The 19,799-nt window shown below is 40.2% G+C and overlaps 1 protein-coding gene across 4 annotated transcripts in view; it reads left to right on the top strand.

Annotated features, from left to right (window-relative positions):
- The first annotated feature begins 991 nt into the window (after positions 1–991).
- The window catches only part of Znf438 (zinc finger protein 438), a 157,617-nt gene continuing 138,809 nt past the window's right edge, over positions 992–19,799 (top strand). For all 4 annotated transcript variants that reach the window (XM_059263729.1, XM_059263733.1, XM_059263730.1 and 1 more), the window contains exon 1: positions 992–1,122. The gene's annotated coding sequence lies outside the window, so the exon portion shown is untranslated. The remainder of the gene's footprint in view (positions 1,123–19,799) is intronic.

The following is a 19,799-nucleotide window of genomic DNA, read 5'->3' as shown; positions in this document are numbered from 1 at the left end:
AATTCTTCTATCTTGCGGCACAAAATAAAGGTATTGCTAAAATTACGTACGGACTAAAAATTTATCTTACATCACTTGATAAGGGTCAAAACATTGCATAGTATTTAACTGCACAGATTAGGTTCTTTCAAAACGAATTATCTACGTAGATTTTTCTGGGATACATTATTGTTTTATTTTATTTTTTGAGGCAGGATCTCTTTGGTCCAGACCATCCTGGAACTCAACTCTCTCCTGCTTCTACTTAGAAGCTTATTTTCAACCAGGTCCCATCTCCGGTTAAAGGCTACAAGTTTCCCAGTCATCACTCCCAAAGAAAAGTGTACACAAACCATTGTTTTAGATTTAAAGACACATAGGAGCTGCCCTGCAAAATCCCTGACCAGGCTATTTGTCTCTAAATTATAAAAGTGGTCCCGGCTATTTTCAACATTTCCTCTTCTAGGCGCTATTTTTCCAAGGCGTTTTGTATTTGCTACATGACATACAATTTGAACTTTTTTTTTTTTTTTTTTTTTTTTTAAATCATGAGGTTTACTTTTTTCTGCCTGAAGGAGTAACATGGGGCTCCTACGAAGCAGAAATCGTCTTCATATACTGTGGTCCACTTTCTGCCTTCACTTTCTTGGCAATGGTCTTTTAGCCAGAGCTGGACAGTCGCATTTTCGTCACGTGGGGGAAGGCTGGAAAGTTTACTCCGGTTACTACTTGTTAAATTTAACAGGTGACTTGTAAAAGCTTTGCTTGAGCCAAAGAGAGAACGCAGTAGGAAGAGCAGACTATTCCTTCTGCAGAGAGAAGCCAACCGAGCACTGGGGAGGGCCAGACCGCTCCGCAGCAGCAGTCCGCGACGAGCCGGAGCCGGAAGGGCGGGTCTCGGGGGCGGGGCCTAGCCGGACCTGGGCGGGCCGTGCCCTAGGCGGGGCTCGCTGTGGTTGGACTGGAGCGGGCGTGGTCTACTCTTAGTGGGCGTGTCTAGCTGGGCTCGGGAGGTGGGGGGCAGAAGTGGGACAGCGCAAGGGCCCATGGGAGAAGTGCCCCTGTGACCCGGGCGGAGAACCCATAGGCCCCTGGTGGAGAACAAGTGTCTGTTACCAAACGTGTAGAAGTTCTAGTGAACAGGTGAGGGGAGGAAGGCAGTGTCTGCGGAAAAACTACGTAAGAGCCCTGTCGTCCCGCCCCGAGCCCGGGCGAGAATTTGCCTGACTTGTTCTCGTGGGTCTCTCCCCTTCCATCGACCCCGGGCCTTCTCACCTCAGGGGCTCTGTGAGGATGGTAACGAGTGGCCGCCTAAGCGCGCCAGCTTGCGAAGCCCACGGGCACGCGGCAGCTGGCCGTGTGCGCTTGCGCGCCGGTCTGGGCAGGGCAGGGCAGGGCGGGGCGGGGCGTCTCCCGCCGCTCGCTGGAGGCGGGGCCTGGGCCCGAGCCCCGCGCCCGCCCGCTGACCTCGTTGAACGCAGGTCCGTGACGTCACCCCCGCCGTGACGCGTACGCAGTAGGAAAACTGTAAGTTTGCGAGGTTCCTGCAAGCTGCCTGGCTTGCGGGGCTCGCGGGGCCTGAGGGCTGCTCGTTGTCACGGTCGCGGTGTTGGCCGCGGGCACCGGGAAGCCTCGGGAGACCCGGGAGCCACGAACGTGACGCCGGGCCGGTGACCGCCCCAAGTGGGAGCTCGCCCTCCAGGGACTGCCTGCTTGTGGAGGCGAGGCCTCTCCTGAGCCTGGCCAGCACCCTTCCCGCTGGCCCGTGACAGCTAAGAGCGGGTGATTAAGGCCTGGTAACGGGGAACTGGCAAGGCCCTCCTTAAAATTTGTTGATAAAGAGATTAGATTCCCAGTCTGCATTCTCATTTTGCAGTAGGACATGCTCGGTCAGCCTGGGATGGAGAGCCCCTTCAAAGACTAGCCCTGTGCTCATCTTCCTTTGGGGTCCTGCAAATGCCCAGGTGGCTGATGACAAGTTACGTGCTGTGTTGCCTCCAGCTTCCTTTATTTTCCTTTCCATAGCGCCACAATACCTTGAGACCCTCTGAGCTAACCCAAGCTATGTAATCCTACACAACTCTTATGAAAATATTGATTATTCTGAGCAATGTGGTAATCCATTTGTACGTAAGGATCTTTCTCAGGGTTTTGCCTCCTCCCCTACCCTGACCCATCTGATCATGACTTTTGAACTTGAAGGTATCTCAGCTATTGTATTGATTGACTAGGGATCAAGAAATAACCGGTATCACTAATAACCAGTTCAATTCACATCTTGGCAATATGTTGTCCCCCACCGCACCCCCAATCTGGCTTTTACAGAAAAATGTTTTTAGCAGCCCAGAACTAGTAGATTATACTCAACACAAATAGGTAGAGGCAACTTGTATGCTTATATGGTTTAGCCAACTGAAGAGTTAGTTACAACATTGTAACACTTCTCACACTCTGGAACAAGAACTTGTCAGGAACTTTGAAGGGAATGTACATACCCTAGGGTGGATTTATACAGTAGATTCAGAGGCCACATTTCTGTGAATTCAGTGGAAGGTGTTAAATCCTTACAGAAGACTCTTTGAATTAAAGCAGGGCTTCTGAGTTTTATTGTGTTAGTAGCTTTCCAAAGACAAGTCATCTAAGTCTTGGAACTTTTTTTTCCCCTCTGTCTCTAAATGGGAGATGATAGTGTAGCTTTTGTTACTTTTACAAGGATCAAATGAGACCATGATGACAGGCAGCTTTCTAAGTATGGGATGTTGTTTGCATCAGCCACCACCCAAGTTGAGATACTGCATTCAGAAGTCAGGTTCTGAGTCAGAACTAGAGATAGCGTGGCAAAGGGGAAGAAGACGGATTGCACCCAACAGAGTTCAATTCCAGTGGAGAAGGAGACACCAAGGAATAGGCACAGAAACTTATTTCATGTGAAATGAAGGTAAGAGGATGGTGAGGGAACAGTGAAGGTTGTTTTAATCGTCCTCAGGGAGGACCATGGGAAGGAGGGGCAGTTGAATTGTTCTGAGGCCGAGTGGGAGCATATCAGGAACCCAGCTGGTGGCTTTCAAGCTCCTTGGGAGGCCAAGGCAGGAGGAGCACAAGTTCAAGGACTGCCTTGGCTGCAGATGGAGGCTAGGGCCAGCCTGGTTAGAAGTAGGACTGAGGAGTGTATAGCTTAGTGGTAGAGGTGTGGCCCTGGGTACAATCTCCATGTGAGAGTGTGGGTGGAGGTAGTATAACTACTTGGCCTGGAGAGCTTCCCATATGCAAAGCACATTTCTAAACACTGAATGCTTTACAACCCCTTTAAGTTAAGAAAACTATCTCTGCTTTTGTAGATGAGGAAACTGGCACATGTTAGATGTGTACTCCGGCTAAAAGCTTAAGAGACTCAAAGTCTTGCATATTTTACTAAATTTGCATTAGTTTTATTTGGCACTGCTATAATTTTTACCATTTGAATTGAGGTCATCTGATTTGAGAGGCTATGTTCCAAATGACTATTCTGTCTCAGAGTATAGTAAGGAAGGGGAAAGAAAAGTGTGGGCATGTAACCTTGAAACATCTGATAGGCTCTGGTGGGGTCTTGGAGCCAGTGTCCAAGTAGACATGTTACTCCTAAGTGTAATGGAAAAACCACAAGACTGGACCATCGTGGGAATGGTATCTGTTTTCTACTTTCCTCCATGGAGAATTAACTGTAGAGTCTTGGAGTGGTGGAGGGGCCGTGAAAATGAGGAGATAAGAGGCTGTTGCTGTGCTGTACCTTGAGATGGGGAGATGGTGTGTACCTTAGACTAGTAGAGACAGTTGTGGAGGTAACATTGAGAGGTAGAACTCCTGCTATATTGACAGGACTTACTGAAGAGGATGCTGAGAGAAGAGGAGAATAATAACTTTTTAGGCTTAGGGTGGAAGAACTAGAAGAGTGATGCTGTTTTCTGAGATGACAGATTTGGGAGGGAAAATAAAAGTCCAGTTTTACTTTCAAGTTTTAGATGCTTGTTAAATTAGTAATTATGAGTGTTCCTAACAGTAATAATAATTAGCATAATGTATAGATGAACTATATTCCAGGCAAGGTTTTAAGTATTTTTACATATATTCTTTTAATCCTTAAAACAGTTGTAAGTGCTAAGAACTTACTGTTCCCATTTTGCAGATGAGAAAATGGAGGCACAGGGAGCTGCCTTAAGTCATCTAGTAGGGCAAGGCCTCTGACCACTTGAGTCCTTACCCATTGTCGTGAGTTTGTGAATATTAGAAGTGGGATTCACACCCAAGTGCTCAGGCTTTGGAGTCCACGAAGGTTAAGCTCTGTAACTAGCTCATGTGGACATGTTGAGTGTATATGAAATGACTATGGTCAAGGATGGAAATGCACATATTTTTGAAAAGACTGACTGCTTTTGTTCTTTTCTAATCGTTGGTTGATAACAAGAGGCAAGAGAAGGAAGTATACACGGTAGGACTGTGCTATTGGTTCTTCCTTGTTTGATTGGATGTCTGCAGCTAACGTTCATTCTGTCTCCCATCTCCACAGTGTGGGTTCAGAGGGGATGAGTTTCTCTTTCACATCTCTATCTCTAGTCTCCTTCCATTGCCTGCTATTCATAGCTGGTAAGGGTGATTTTATATGAAGGATATTGGTTAGGTTTGGGGAATTTGGAGATGAATAAACATAGTTCTCTTTCTGGAGGAGCATAACATGAGGAAGAACCTGTGGGAATAGATTTAGAGTAGAATGAATGCATAAATCCATGCTGATTAGTTCCTTCTGTCTTCCCACACCCTTTCCCCCCTGCCCCACACTTGAGAGATGGGGTGTGAAAAGGGCAAAGGAGCAAAAGAGGGCCCACACAATTGCATGATGGATTGGGAGCTCCCCAAGAGTCCTTTTCAACAAAAGAACTACTCAAAATCTTGCATATTTTACTAAATTTGCATTAGTTTTATTTGGCACTGATAAAATTTTGCCAAATGAAAAATTCTGATATTTGATTATCTCTATGGAGTGATGACTTTCTCCAGTTCTATTACCTCAGTGTTGACAGGGCTTACTAGTGAAATAAGGGAACTGGCTTGAAATGTTACAGCTTGCATAACAAAGGGCAATGGAGGGGCCATGTGTGAAATACTCAGGCAGGTTTCCACTGTTTAGAAATGTGTTGTGCCAAAGTTCCACACATTGCTATTTGACTTCTCTGTTAATCAGCTCCTTAAGATTGATATACATATGCCTTTGGCCTTATTGTTTTGGGTCTGTGGTAGCACAGTACTGTGTGGGGAGGAACTTAAGGTGGAGGAGGTCTGAGTAAGCCCCACCTCCTAAAAGTTCCAGCATTGTAGGCTGGCCACCAAACCTTGCACGTATGAACCTTTTTGGAAGACATTTAAGCTCCAAACCATAATGCATGCTTTTCATTCATTCATTCCCCCCCCCCTTTCTTTCTTGTTTCAGTTAATGCTTTAGAAATGCAGGCTTTTAAAGAAATTACTTATTTTATGTGTATGAGTATTTTATCTGCATGATACACACACACACACACACACACACACACACACACACACACACACTTGGTGTCCATGGAAGCTAGAAGAGGGCATTGACTACCCCTGGACCTGGAGTTGCAGGTGGTTGTGAGTACCATGTAGGTGCTGGGAACCAAACCCAGGAGCAATGAGTGCTTTTAACTGCTGAGCTGTCTCTTCAGCCCCAGATTTCTTTCATGTTTTATACATACTGAATTAGCTACCTCAGTTACATATTTATTAATTTTTCAAAAGTCTTTTCTCTATGAGTTTTCATATGTAATTTTTGGCAGCATCTGGAAGATATAGTGGGCATATGTTATCTTCATAATTTGACAGATAAAAAAATACTGCAGGTCAAATGATTTGTCCTATGTGTTAGAACAATTTAATGACAAAAAGCAAAGTGAACTTGGAGTTAAGTCTTAATACCTAGGGCTACTTTATAGTTACCTTTAGCTGGTAACAGTTCATCTTCCTAAGAGTCCTGTGAAATGAAGCTATTATCTGTCTGATAGAGAAGGAACTGGTTTAAAATAATCATCTAGCAAGGTCCCCCAACTCTAATGTGTATCCTTGACTGTTTCCACTGAATTATACTGCCTTTCCAGATATTTCCAGGACCTGAATTTGACAACTTTCAGTTAAATTCATCAAATCTATACTTTGACTACATTGGTCTCTTGGCACATAGACTTACATTGCTGTCGACACTTGAGTCACCTGGTAAAGTCAGTGTTTGTGATCCTCCCAGATTTGACTTGAGTGGGGATTTCCTGAGTTTTGTTAAATTATATGGTAACAAGATGTGCTGTTTAGAATTTCATTTTTGAGACGACTTAAGTCCAGAAGCAGTCTACAAATACAACTCTGAGCTGTATTTACCTGTAACTAGGTGAGGAAGTCTGTGTGGAGCAGTCACTTTGCTGTCTGACTGATTCATGTTTGGGAGAGTACTCCCATTTGTACCTCCTTTGAATCTGAGTCTCTAGTATTCTTGGTAGTGTGGATTCAAATTAAAAAAAGAGAGATAGAAAGCTACCTTTCATGTCAAATTTGAGGGTATTTCTCTTAGTTTTTTTCCTGTGCTGATCTAATCCACAGACACACTTGACAACAGACAGAATGATGGTATGGAATTTATTGTTATTTTCCTTCTGATAAGAAGACTTATCCTACTCTATTGAGTTTCTCTTTTGTGAGGTAATAGAAGCTGGTGATAGGTAATTATCTCTTAAATTGTAAACAAGAGTTTATCAGATTGCCCAAATAAATACAGTATAAGACTTTTGATTTTTACATTTTAACACTTTTGGGGAGGGGGCGGTGAGACAGGATTTCTCTGTGTAACAGCTTTGACTGCCCTGGAAACTCGCTTTGTAGGCCAGGCTGGCCTCGAAATCACGGAGATCCACCTACCTCTGCCTCCCAAGTGCAGGGGATTAAAGGTTCTTACATTTTATAAAAACCAAGCTGGACCATCATTTTCATTAGATGAAAAAAGATATCTACTTAAAAAGTATTTAAGCAGTTATTTTGTTTGAAGAATATTTAATAGCAGTTGATTCTTGGTATAAGTTTTAGTGGTCAGATGTTTTAATATTTATATAATACATTTATTGACTGGAGTTGGGACCATTGATCATGAGATTATAAGTCTTAGGGTGAGAGAGTTGTGGGTGAGGATTACTATAATTATACTTAAAAGGTCGTAAAGAGTTCTGTCTTCTATGAAACTGGATTATTATAACAAATAATTCTTTTTACTTCCAAGAAGAAAAATATTAATATTCAAATAGCCATAATATTTGCAGTATTGTGACATGAAGAGATCACTACACAAATAGAGCTAACGCAAAGCTGGGATTGCTTGTTATTTAAGCAAGGGAGAACACAGTCCTCCTGGCTTTTTAAAGAAGCATGGTATTTTAAAAATTGCCTTATTTTCAAAGGTGACATAATTGAAGGATTGGCTGACTTTAAACTTGGAATTTGGAGATTGACTGCCTTTGAGGAGGTTTCCAAAGCAAGGTAGTTGATAACTGGCTGAAATTCTCAACTGAGTATGTAGAATAGAAATGTTGAGTAGACTTTAAAGGTTGATTGATTGTGGCAGGTTGAAAACCAGTTTTGTGATTACCTGTTCCCAGCCAAAGAACAATCTTCCTTTCTTGAAGATTATGTACTCTTTATTGACATTTATGTTAGCATATTTTTGCATTATTTCTTGTCTACTTCCTTTCTTGAGGGAATGTGTTGTATCTTATACCCACCAAAATCAGTCTTCATAGATGCTCAATTACATACAGATCTAAAAGCTTGTTGGTTTTGCTGTTGTTAGAGATGCAGTTAGAATTGACTACTTTCAGAAATGGATTAAAAGTTTAATGACTTTATTGCATAATTTTTGCATGGCATGGTCATTTTAATATCTGATTCCTTTTATCACGATTATCATAACACTATTTACATTATTTCAGCTATTTAATATTTAGAATGTTTCTTCAAATGAAATGAAAACCTATTTATGACTACTACTATGAAACATTTTTTTTTCTGAATTGATCTCTCATAGTAATATATTTTAGTTAGAGCTTTTTTTCCTGTGTTGATGTTAAAATAAACTTACAGGGCATTCATTTAGAAATTAGAGAAGAAAAAATAAGGTTTTGATGTAACTTCTTTGTGTATGTACATCTGTGTCTGTCTGGGTACATGTGCACAGCCAGAGGACAATCTCGGATATTGTTCTTAGGCACTATCCACCTTGGTTTTCTTTTGCGTTCCCTTCTCTTTCTTTTTTCTCTCCTGCCTCCTTTTCTACAGAACAGGACAGCTTGCATTTGATTCTCCTCTGCCACCATATGAATCCTAGGGGATTGAACCAAAGTTTGGTAAGCTTGGTGGCAAGCGTCTTTGCCTGAGGAACCATCTCTCTGGCTCCCACCTTGGTTGTTGTTTTTTTTTTTTTTTTTTTTCCATATAGGGTTTCTAATCTCTAATTGAACTGGAGCTGGCTGCCCCTGTTAGGCTGGCAGGCCAAAGAGTCACAAGGATCCACCTGTTTCTGTCTCCTCAGCTCTGAGAATTAGGCAAGCCCCACCATGTCTGGCTTTTTTGGTGGATGTGGTGCAGGTTCTATTTGATATAATTTAAATCCTTGTGTTTGTGCATCAAGCACTAGTCATTGGAGGGTTAGAAGAAAGAAAGAAGATAGAGAGCCATAAGTGGATAAATGACATCAGGTCTCTAAAAAGGCAGATAGCTTGAGTTCCACTGGTTGAAGGTCAGTGACAGGTGCTGCATTGCTTCTTTGGTGCTACCAGGAAGGAGGTAAGAATTCTTATATGGTTGTTGTTTGAGGAAGGAGGAAATGGAGGGAGTCTGACCTAATAAACATTTCCTTTGTTTCTATAGAGTGATGTAAACTGCTAAGTGGAAATTTGAAAAAACTAGGGGAAGTTTGGAATTGATTCTGTGGGAAGTAAGAGAAGGACCTGATTGAAACCCAAGGAAGAATCGATGAACAGCAATGAGAAGGACTTACCCAGGTGGGGAGCTGTGCATTGGTAGGATCCCACTCCTTCTCCTTAGGGCTTTCTATAACATTGATTTCCAGATTGGGTGTGTAAGTGCTGGAGATCCTTAGGTAGATGCTTAGGTGTGTGGTAGAGGTACAAGCCAAGCAAAGTTGAGAATTTAAGGCCAAGGAGTGGGCAAAGCTGGATGGTCAGTTCCTAGGTTATGTTGGACAAGGCATGAAGCTGGGAATATAGTTAATACATGAGGAGAGAATAGACAGGGAAGTAAAGAAAAAAAGTGGGACCTTAAATTTGTTTGTTCTTTCATTTATCCATTAAATATTTGTTAAGCATTTATCTCCCAGATACTGTTGGAGATACTATTGCTACCTACCTAAGTCAAAGCAGGGATGGAAACAGTCTGTCTTGATAGACGTTAGTTCTATGGTAAATTGTGTGTGTGTGTGTGTGTGTGTGTGTGTGTGTGTGTGTGTGATATTTTTCCAGTATATATACACATGCATGCTTGTACATATATAACTCCAAATGGTAAATGTTACAAAGAAAAATGAAGAAGGGGAGGGATAGAGTGATACAGATGCTGATTTTAAATACTATAATTAGAAAAAGGCTCTTGGAAGAAATGACTTCTGAGCAGACCTTGGACAGTATCCAGAGGCATAACAGTACATGGACATCACAAGGTCAGGAGACAGCACTGATCCCTGTGAAGCCTTGAAGCAGCCCTGGCATTGGGGAGTTGTGGGGTAATCAGTTAGAGCCGCTGAAAGGAGTTAGGGTTTTACCGTGCCTTGGGGAGACCATTGGAAGGTTTGAATCAGAAGTGGGACGAGATCTGTCATACTTTTCTGAGGGTGCTTTTTAAAGAAATGATTGGCAACGGGGATTAAGGAACCGAGAAAGCTAGAAAGACCAGAGACGGTGGCCTTCAAAGGAGGCCACCAGAGTTCTGACTCATGCAGTTGAGTGCTTCTGGGTAAAGAAGCCTAAGCTGCCACTGCTCCTTTAAACAGACACACCCACTTCACAATAGTTATTCTTCTTTGGCTATTGGCTTTACCACACCCTTTCCTGTTTTCACTCTGCCCCTTCCCTGCTTCATTATTCATTCCCCCGCTTCCTACTTTTTTTTCCACCTTGTCTTTTAGATCTGGTATATATGGTCTTCCTGGCTACAACTTCCTCCAGATCTCTTTTATGACCTTTTGTTTTTCAGTTTTCAGAAAACTTTCTTTGTAGCTCAGTGTTGGAGTTTCCCTGTGAGTCTTGAAGTAACTCAGATCCTTGCTCCCAAAGACCCCCAAGTGCCCAAATTCACAGTGTGAAAGAGCCCTACACTGAACTGAAACACTGCCTTTTCTTGCATCTGGACATCTCTGGGTCACCTCAGGCCATACTCTCCCAGCCTAGCTTATACCTTTTTAATCCTGAGGCATGAAGCTTGCCAAAAAGGGCAGTGCACCCTCCAGTTCTATATTGCTGTATAGAGGGTACTCAGAGCACAAGATGGTGTACCTTCCCAACAGTATTGTGACTCACTGCCCTTTCTAAATAAAAATTTATGTAGTTCTAAATACAGAACATGGCCTCCATCTGTCCCCAGTACATTCTTTATTGATCCTAATTAAGTATTTTGCGTATTTTACACTAAAAGAAACCAGGTATAGTTTTGAAAATAGTATTAGTATGAAATACTTTAACTTCGCAGAGTTGGAATTTTCTGGTTTTGTTTTTATATTTAATGGAGCTATTGTAACATATCTATACAGCATTAAATAAAGCCTGGCCATGATTTATGTTCTAAATCATTAGGCTTTTCAGACTAAAGAGAAAAGTGTAAATATTTTCTTTTTATGTGTGCTTGTGTATCTAGGTCAGAAGACAACTTTCCAGAATCCAGTCTTACCTTCTACCTGTCTTGAGGCAGGGTCTCTGTCTTCTGATTTCTGCTGCTATGCTGCATACTGCAAGCTATTTGGCCCCCAAGCTTCCAGGGGATTCTCCTGTCTCCACTTCTCACTGTGAAGTAGGGGTGCTGGGATTACAGATTTGGTTTTTAATGTGGGTTCCAGTCTGTACTCAAGTTGTTTGTTGTAATGGAGTAGCAAGGGGTTTCCTAGCAATTCTGTTCCTATATAGCTACTTGTGATAAATAAAACCATACCGCCACATAAAACTTGTACTTAAAAAGTCACAGTGATATTATTACTAGTAGCTATCAGAATAGCCCACCCAAATTTGTTTACCAATGAATGACTTGTTGGATGAACAGAATGTTATATATATATATGCAGTGGAATATCATATAACATCGAAAATGATTGAGGTCCTGACACATGACTTAACATGGATGAATGGTACCCAGATAAAACTGTTGACAGCTGGAAATGTGGTTATTAAGCCCAAGAGGAAAAACAATCATACCTAGAGATACACATCTGGGGGTTGGCATTTTGTTGCTTGTAGTAAATATCATGGGAATTAATGGAACTACCTGAAAGAAGGATCAGTTTAGTATTAGAAAATATGCTTTTGTTTGCTAGAGTTTGAATACTCACTTGAGTGACTACAAACCAGTAATGGGGAAGGGATTCAAAGTCTTCACCCCAAGAATAATTTCTAAGGATAAATTCAAGAGTGGAGAAATCTTTTGAAAATCACCTCCTTCTTTAGTTATCATAGATCAAGACAAAAATCCAACAGACTATATTTAAAAAGCGTTAAAATAGTTTTTCTCATGAAAATCCTTTCATATAAATAAATATATTAAGCATCTTTAATGCCAAACTTTGTTACAAGTTTTGGGTTAAATGAATCCTTCACATAGTGGAGCTCAAGGGGAAGATTGACAGAAATGTTCACCTGAATATATGAGGGAGAAGACCTGTAGCAGGAGTAGGCAGCTCAGTGTGGAGCCCTAGATAGCATTCTTAAGGAGGCTTTGGCTGAGACGAGAGAGCTGAGTGGAGCTCACTCACAAAAGCAGGAAGGGAACAGTTCTGACTTGAGTGTCTTAGTGGGAAGACCCCACAGGGAGAAGTTCAGTGTGGCTGACCTGCTGAGCTAGGGAATGAGAGATAAAAGAAGTGAACAAAGTCCAGGGCTAGGTAGGTGCTGCCCCCTGGGACTTGGTGCTAGTGGTGGGGGAGATGGATTGTAGTTTCCAAAGGAAGCAATGGACTGTCTTGGTGTAGCTCAAATGGTGATCTTCAGCTCAGTGTCACAAGATGTTAATGGACTGGCTCCTGTTGGGTGACTCAGGGTTAGTATTTCTGTAGAAATATTAGCTTCAGACCTTAGAAGCTGTCTTACAAGTTAGCCAGCTTTGACTGTGCTGAGACTGCTTGCACAAGCGTACTTTCTAGGGTTTTTATTTTTGTTAAACATGCTTTTTCTGGTGCTTATGTGGCCATGGTGTTGATTTTTCTGATTTGATATGAATCAGGGATGTTATTTCACAGATGCCATTGAAATTTATTTTCCTTGAGCAGATTTAGAAAACACAGAAGTGTTTTAATAAATTATATGGCTTTCAAAATGTTCTTCAGAGTAAAAGATCCCATCAGTAAACTATGTTGTGTGTCATGAATCTGAAAAATGAAACCAACATGGAAATTGTTATAAGTAAAATATTGGTATGGCTTCACTGTTAAAGTTAGTGGAATGCAGAAAGTAAACAATAAAAGTCTAAAATATGAGCTTTTAAAAAGAGTGACTGAGTTCAATAGCTGCTGTAGCAGCAGATACTATCCGCATCAGAAATTCTTGATTTGGAGGCTGAGATACAGCTGAGTTGGTAGAGGGCTTGTCTAGCATGATCCCCAGCATGGCATAAATGGGCATGATGGTATGGTTTATAATCCCAGCATTCAGAAGGGAGAGACAAGAGAACCAGAAGGCCAAGATTATCCTCAGCTACAAAGAGAATTTGAGGCCAGCCTGGTCTATATGAAACCCTGTCTCAATGATTTTTTTTTTCCTTTTGGAATAAGAATGTTTACGTATGTGATTTTATTTTATAGGAGCTCACTGTTAAAAGGTTTTGGACTTTTAAAGTATTAGGATTTTTAAAGGCTTTGGGGACTTTTAACATTGTGCTATATTTTCCATTAGGAGATAAACGAGACCTTGGAGACCAGGAATGTAAGGTTATGGTTTAAAAGTGATGTTTGTGTGTCAAGTTTGACAATTGGTAGATTGTGGTGGTTAATTTTAAATGTCAACTTCCTACAACCTATGAGGAATTATGTAGATCAGATTTGCCTATAAGCAAGTGTGTGCATGTGCGTGTGTGTGTGTGTGTGTGTGTGTGTGTGTGTGTGTGTGTGTGTGTTAGGGGATGGATGTTGATTGTTAATGTACCCAGCTGCCTAGGCAGCACCATTCCCTATGCTAGGTTCTGAACTGTATAAGAATTAGGAAGCTAGCAAGCAAGTAAGAATATGCTTATTCTGTCTTTACTCTCGACTCTGAGTGTGAGGTGATTATTTGTAGCTCGAGTTTTCCTGCCTGGCCCACAGTCAGGACAAATCTCTCTCACCAGTCAGTCCCACAGCCGCTCAGACCCGACCAAGGAAACACAGAGACTTATATTGGTTACAAACTGTATGGCCATGGCAGGCTTCTTGCTAACTGTTCTTATAGCTTAAATTAATCCATTTCTATAAATCTATACCTTGCCACATGGCTCGTGTCTTACCGGCATCTTCACATGCTGTTTCTCATCGTGGTGGCTGGCAGTGTCTCTCTGACTCAGCCTTCCACTTCCCAGCTTTATTCTCCTCCTTGTCCTGCCTATACTTCCTGCCTAGCCAATGACCAATCAGTGTTTTATTTATTGATCAATCAGCAACACATTTGCCATACAGAACATCCCACAGCAATTATTGCTTGATTTTCTGCCTTGATTTCCCCTAAATAATGGATCATAACCTGGAATTGTAAATCACATAAGCCCTTCCTTCCCCTAAGTTACCTTTATCAGAGTATTTGTCACAGCAACAGAATGAAAATAGAGCAAGCATATTTGATTATCTAATTGTCATATCTGGTTTATAGCTGTGTTAGACTGGTTCTCTTTTCCACAAGTTTGGATGAGTGACCTTTTGTCCTTAGACCCCACCTGGTCTACAGTTTTAGCTGTAGGTATTTTATCTTTGTATCAAAGCCCTCAAGAGTATAGGAAAAGAAGGTGTCTCTTTTCTCTTAAGTGGAGAAGAAACTTTCCAAGACTTCTGGAAGGCCTGCCTCACTGGCCAGACTTGTCTTATTTCCCTTTTTGAGTGGCAGGGAGTATAACGTTCTTTGTTTGGCTTAAACTAGTAAAGATTCATGGTTCTTCAACTGTCCCCCGGTGTTCAGGATTTAGGAGTCTATTGTTTTGATACTTTCAAGGACAAATTTTCCCCATGAGTTCTTCATTTCTTTTGACCTCTTGAGAACCCTCTTCTCTTTGTCTATCTGTTCTTTCTTTTAAAAAAGATTTTAGTTTTAATTGTGTGTATGTGTGTGAGTATGTGCAAGTTAGTGTAGGTGCCTAGAGATGTCAGCGCCTCCTTAAGCTGGAGTTAGAGGTGGTTGTGAGGTGCCGATAATGGATGCTGGAACCAAACTAAGGTCCTCTGCTAGCAGTACGTGCTTTTTACAGCTGAGCTGTCTCTTCAGCCCCTGTTTGTCATTTATTTCTCAGACATCTTCCTGTTTGCCCTAATCTGTGATCACTGATCACCAAAATGCTAATCCTTTGACAATTTTTGTTGTTGTTGACTTTCCTCTTTGTAGTCTCTCTCTGTCATTTGCTTATACTTTACATTTTGTTATTTCCTTCCTCTGTCTGTTTAGGGCTAACTTACTCTTTCGAGATTCTTCTTTAATAGAAGATGAGGTTATTGACTTGGTAGCTTCTTTTTTATTTTATTTTATTTTTTTCGAGACAGGCTTTCTTTGTTTTGCCCTGGCTATTCTGGAACTCACTTTGTAAATCAGGCTGGCCTCAAACTCATTGAGATCTGCCTGCCTCTGCCTCTTAAGTGCTAGAATTAAAGGCATGCACCACTACCACCCAGCTGGGAGCTTCTTTTTTAAAAGATGGGTTTATCTTCTATGCACTACTTTCTCTAGTAGTGTCTCGTAAATGTCTGTTTGGGGATGTTGCACATTCAAGGTATTTTCTAATATTCTTTATGATTTCTTTTTAACCCATTGGTTATTCAGAACTCTGTTCTTTTATTTTCATTTGTAAAATATTTGCATATTTTATTCCTAAAAATTCTTTCTTATAATAATTTTCATTTGCAATCTATTGGATTCATACTCTTGCATGATTTTAATCTCTTTAAGTTAGTGAGGATTGTTTTGGACCCAGCACAGGATCTGCTGTGGAAAGTGTTTCATGTGTACTGAGGGTTCATGTTTGTTTTCTTTAGGGTTCATATTTTCTTTTGAAATTAGTATCTTTTAATGTATCATTTTGATTCCTGTGATATTTTAATTGATAATATCTTGGAGTTTTTTTGGAATGGTTTTTCTTGTTGCATCTTTGGTTAATTCCATTGGGGATTTGTTCTGGGACCCTCTGGAGATAACAAAGCCCATGATTCTCCAGTTTGTTATAGAAAATGGTATATATATATATACATATATATGTATATATATATCATATATGTACACCATTCTGTGTACTTAATCATTTCTAGGCTGTATACCATGTAAGTGTTGCATAAATAACTATTCTACTGTGTTGTCTTGTTTGGGGAATTATAACGAAGAAAAGTAGTCTGTACACGTTTATCATAGCTACAGTCTTTTTCAAATGTTTCCAATCCTAAGTTGGTTGGAAATGAAGATAGAGAATCAGTAGATACAGAGGACTAGTGATTTACTGTGTATCTTGAAGAATCTTTGTTTGATTTGTACTAAATTTAAGCAAAATAGAATTTCCTCCTTCCATATGTAACTCCATTTTACCTTCTGTATTTTGTGCTGTTATTGTATCTATTAAATCACTATATCTAAGAAACTTGATATAATTATAATTTGTATCTTATATAATTTATCGTTGAAGGAACTGGGAGAAGAAAGTAGAACGTGTAACTATAGATAGTTGTATTAGTTTCTCAGTACTCTGCTCTAATAACCCCTATGGATGTGAGCTGATAGTAGAACATGCCCACAACTTGACAGCAAGTACACAGCATCAAAGGCTGGTAGCTCACCAGCACAACTCAGACCTATTGTTTTCTTGAATTACTCTTCGTTGTGTAAGAGACATGCAATTTGAGAATCAGTTCTAATCACGTACATAGTTACTTTTCATGGCACTTATTTTTTGTGACTTTGAATTTTTGTTGGGTGGTGTAACTGCTTAGCATTCCATCAGTGTATTTGAGCTCTTTGTCCTTGAGGCCTGCTGCTCCAGTTTGCCTCCCTTTCTGGGAAGAACCTTGCTTGCACCATTGTGTAAGAACTGGGACAAAGTGCTGCCTCACTTCTCCTAGAGTAACTTTGGTTTTTGGTTTCTCTACTTTCTCAGGGCTGTTGAGAGCAAATGCATTCTTTTTTTTTTTTTTTTTTTTTGGTTTTTTTTTTGGTTTTTTCAAACAGGATCTCTCTGTGTAGCTTTGTGCCTTTCCTGGAACTCACTCGGTAGCCCAGGCTGGCCTCGAACTCACAAAGATCCGCCTGGCTCTGCCTCCTGAGTGCTGGGATTAAAGGCGTGCGCCACCACCGCCCGGCAAGCAAATGCATTCTTGACTTGTCCCTCTGGGTGTGGAGTCAAGATGGCCAGGAGAACTAAGCCATGGGTTCTCTATCTGCTGCACCTAGTATGCCGCTTTGTCACCAGAGAAAGGGAGCTCTTGTCTTCTCAGCCATGCCTGTCCAGAGTAGAGTCTGCAGTAAAGGACTGGGGAGAGAGAGCACCAGCCATCTGCCTTCCCAGGGTACAGCTGTGTGCAGTCACAGTGTACACAGAACAAGGACTGAGCCTGCCTGGAGTTTCTGGAGTTATTCAGTAGGTCACCACTGAAGTATAGAAGCAAGGAGGGAGCTAACTTAATTCAGATGTCACCAAGTAGATCTTGCTGAGACTTTGTGGATTTTCTTAAATGAGTGTTTATTCATCTCTTGTATGTCCTTAGAAAAATGTTCAGAGACTCTGAATACATTTTCCCAGTTAAATTGTTTATTGGAGAATTCTGTGGCACTTCTCATTACAGAATCCAGACTCCTGGTTTTGCCCATTTAAAAGAAATTGGTAAATTTGTCTCATCTTTTGTCAGCCTATTAGTTCACAGATTCCTAATGTTAGATTACTGTTCCATGCAATTTAAAGAACCTGTAAAGTTTGGCTTTGACCCTTGATCCATTCTGAGCTTCAGTGTTTCCATATTTGTGGTATAGACTGGCATGTTTTCCTGACCTCTAGAGGTCAAATTGGTAGCTGTGCAAGGGAACTGAGCCTGAGGCTCTTCCTATTAGCAACACTGTATGTAGAAGCTAGCAAAGCATAGCAGATCTGAGTCACTTGGTGGTCTTATTACATCACAGATTACAGAATCCCATGCCCACATTCTGATATATCAAGTTTGAGGCAGAGAGGGCCTGAGAATTCCTGACAAGTAACTAAATGGCATGGAGGCTTCTGCTCTGGCATCTTGTGATCTTAGCTGACATTTGTGCTTACCATATACGTTCATTCATTTGAAAAACAGACCTATTCCGATTCTTCAGTTCTGTCACTTTCTCATTTAGTAGTTGGGATATTTTATAGACACTTGCCCTTATCTGCTGTTTGCTTATCCAGTGCTATAGTTCACAGAGGTGGGATAAACTCTTGACCTTTTTCTCCCTTTGTTATACTGATGTTAGGATAATGAACTGGATTCCCTAGTGTGCGCGCTGGGAGAACTAGCAAAGAGATGAACAGATAGATGGGAAGAGAGTACACAGGAGTGAGTATGAGCAGCTCACATGATTGTAAGATGAGCTGAATGGCTAGAAACGGAGGCAGGATGTATATGTTACAGTCTCAAGAAAGAGGTTCTTCAAGAAATACCAATCTTTTATAATAAGACCTTGACCTGGTTAGATAGATACTGTGGAGGGTGATCTTTATAATTTAAAGTTAACTAACAGTAAATATAAATCATGTCCATAGGAGACCCTTCTGCAGCATCTGAGCATCAAATCCCAGATAAATTGATATGTAAGGTTAACTTTTGTATCTCGGTTAACCACTTAATTTATTGTGCAAATTGAGATTGTATAGTGAATAAAGAACAATTAATTGTAAGTTATAGTATTACAAATTATAACTAAATAGAATTATATATTATAAAATTATGATATTTTATTCACTAAAAATTGTTTTTTAGTAAAAAAATATTGATGAACCTGTATAACAATCCTGTCTCCATTTTGAATGCCAATTCTAAGTATATATTAAGTTATTTGTTCTTTGAGTCTGGTTATTTTGGTGTGTGATGTTTTTACTTATTTCCAAGATTTTCTTTTGTAATAAAGTTTTAACAAGACCTTATCTTAAAAACAAGTTTATTCTATAAATACTAATATGTGTGTTCATTAAAGCCAAATAAAAACTATTTTGTTGAATTTCCTAACAGTCAAAAAACTGCAAGTGCCTTTATCAGTAAAAGTTAGCATGTATTATTCTGTTTCTATTCCTCTTTAAGATAGTCTCAGTGTGCAGCTCAGGCTGGCTTCAAAGTTGTCACCTTCTTACCTCAGACTCACAAGTGCTGGGGCTGTGATATGTATCACTATGCTCATATCGTTAGTTTCTTCACCTTAAATGTGAATATTTATATATTAAAATAAAGCATTTAAAAATATGGTTGTATTTTTTTTTTATTATTCCATAAAACACGAGTGTTTCCAAATTGCATTTTATGGTTACTAAATTTGAAATTGGTGATTTTTTTTCAGTTTTTTCCCTGTAAATCAGAATTTTAATTATTTAAAACATAATTTCAGATTATTTATGTACTGAGGTACCTGGTAAATTCTAAGTAACTGATATTATAATAAACTTAGATTTTTAAAACACTCAAATATGTAAATATTCCAGGCCATATACCTTCATAGGTATTGTTCTTTTTATTCTGTGGAGTATTTTTATTCAACAAAATTTTTACAAAACTAAGCTTGTCACATAAGTTGTATCTCTTTTAGAAGAGATATTACTTGAAAATGTTACTAAACTTCCATGCTGCTGTTCTGGGGACATTCTTAGGTTCATTTTATCCTCCTTCATAATAAAAAGTTATTTAAATAAAAAGTAGAGTCTCTCTAAAAGCTGCGTCTTGACTAGCAAAACAACACAGACAACCTGTATCACCCTACTGCTGGATGTGGGATCAAGGTGCTGACAGATTGTTGGTTTGAGGAAGGCTTCTTTCTTCCTAAGTGCAGAGGTTTGATCTTAGGAGAGAAGGAGAAAGAAAGAGGTGAGGAGAGAGAGAAAAATGAATCTGAATATGTACTCACTTATATAAATGACCTAATATAATTCCATGCCCTTCCCAAAAGACCTGCCTGCAAAGGCCATCGTAATGGGAATTTGCACTTCAGCAAAAGAATTTGAGAGAGACAAACATTAGCCTGTGTTTCCAGCTGACTTAATTTCCAAAATGAAACCAAGATTTAGATTATGTAGTTATTGGAAATTTTCATTGCTTTTGATGGTTTTGCAAAATAACTTTTAAAGATTCGAAGAAGGCTTGGGAA

This window comes from Peromyscus eremicus, chromosome 5 (assembly GCF_949786415.1).
Source record: "Peromyscus eremicus chromosome 5, PerEre_H2_v1, whole genome shotgun sequence".
Lineage (NCBI taxonomy): Eukaryota > Metazoa > Chordata > Mammalia > Rodentia > Cricetidae > Peromyscus > Peromyscus eremicus.
This window is presented reverse-complemented; position numbering and strand designations above follow the sequence as displayed.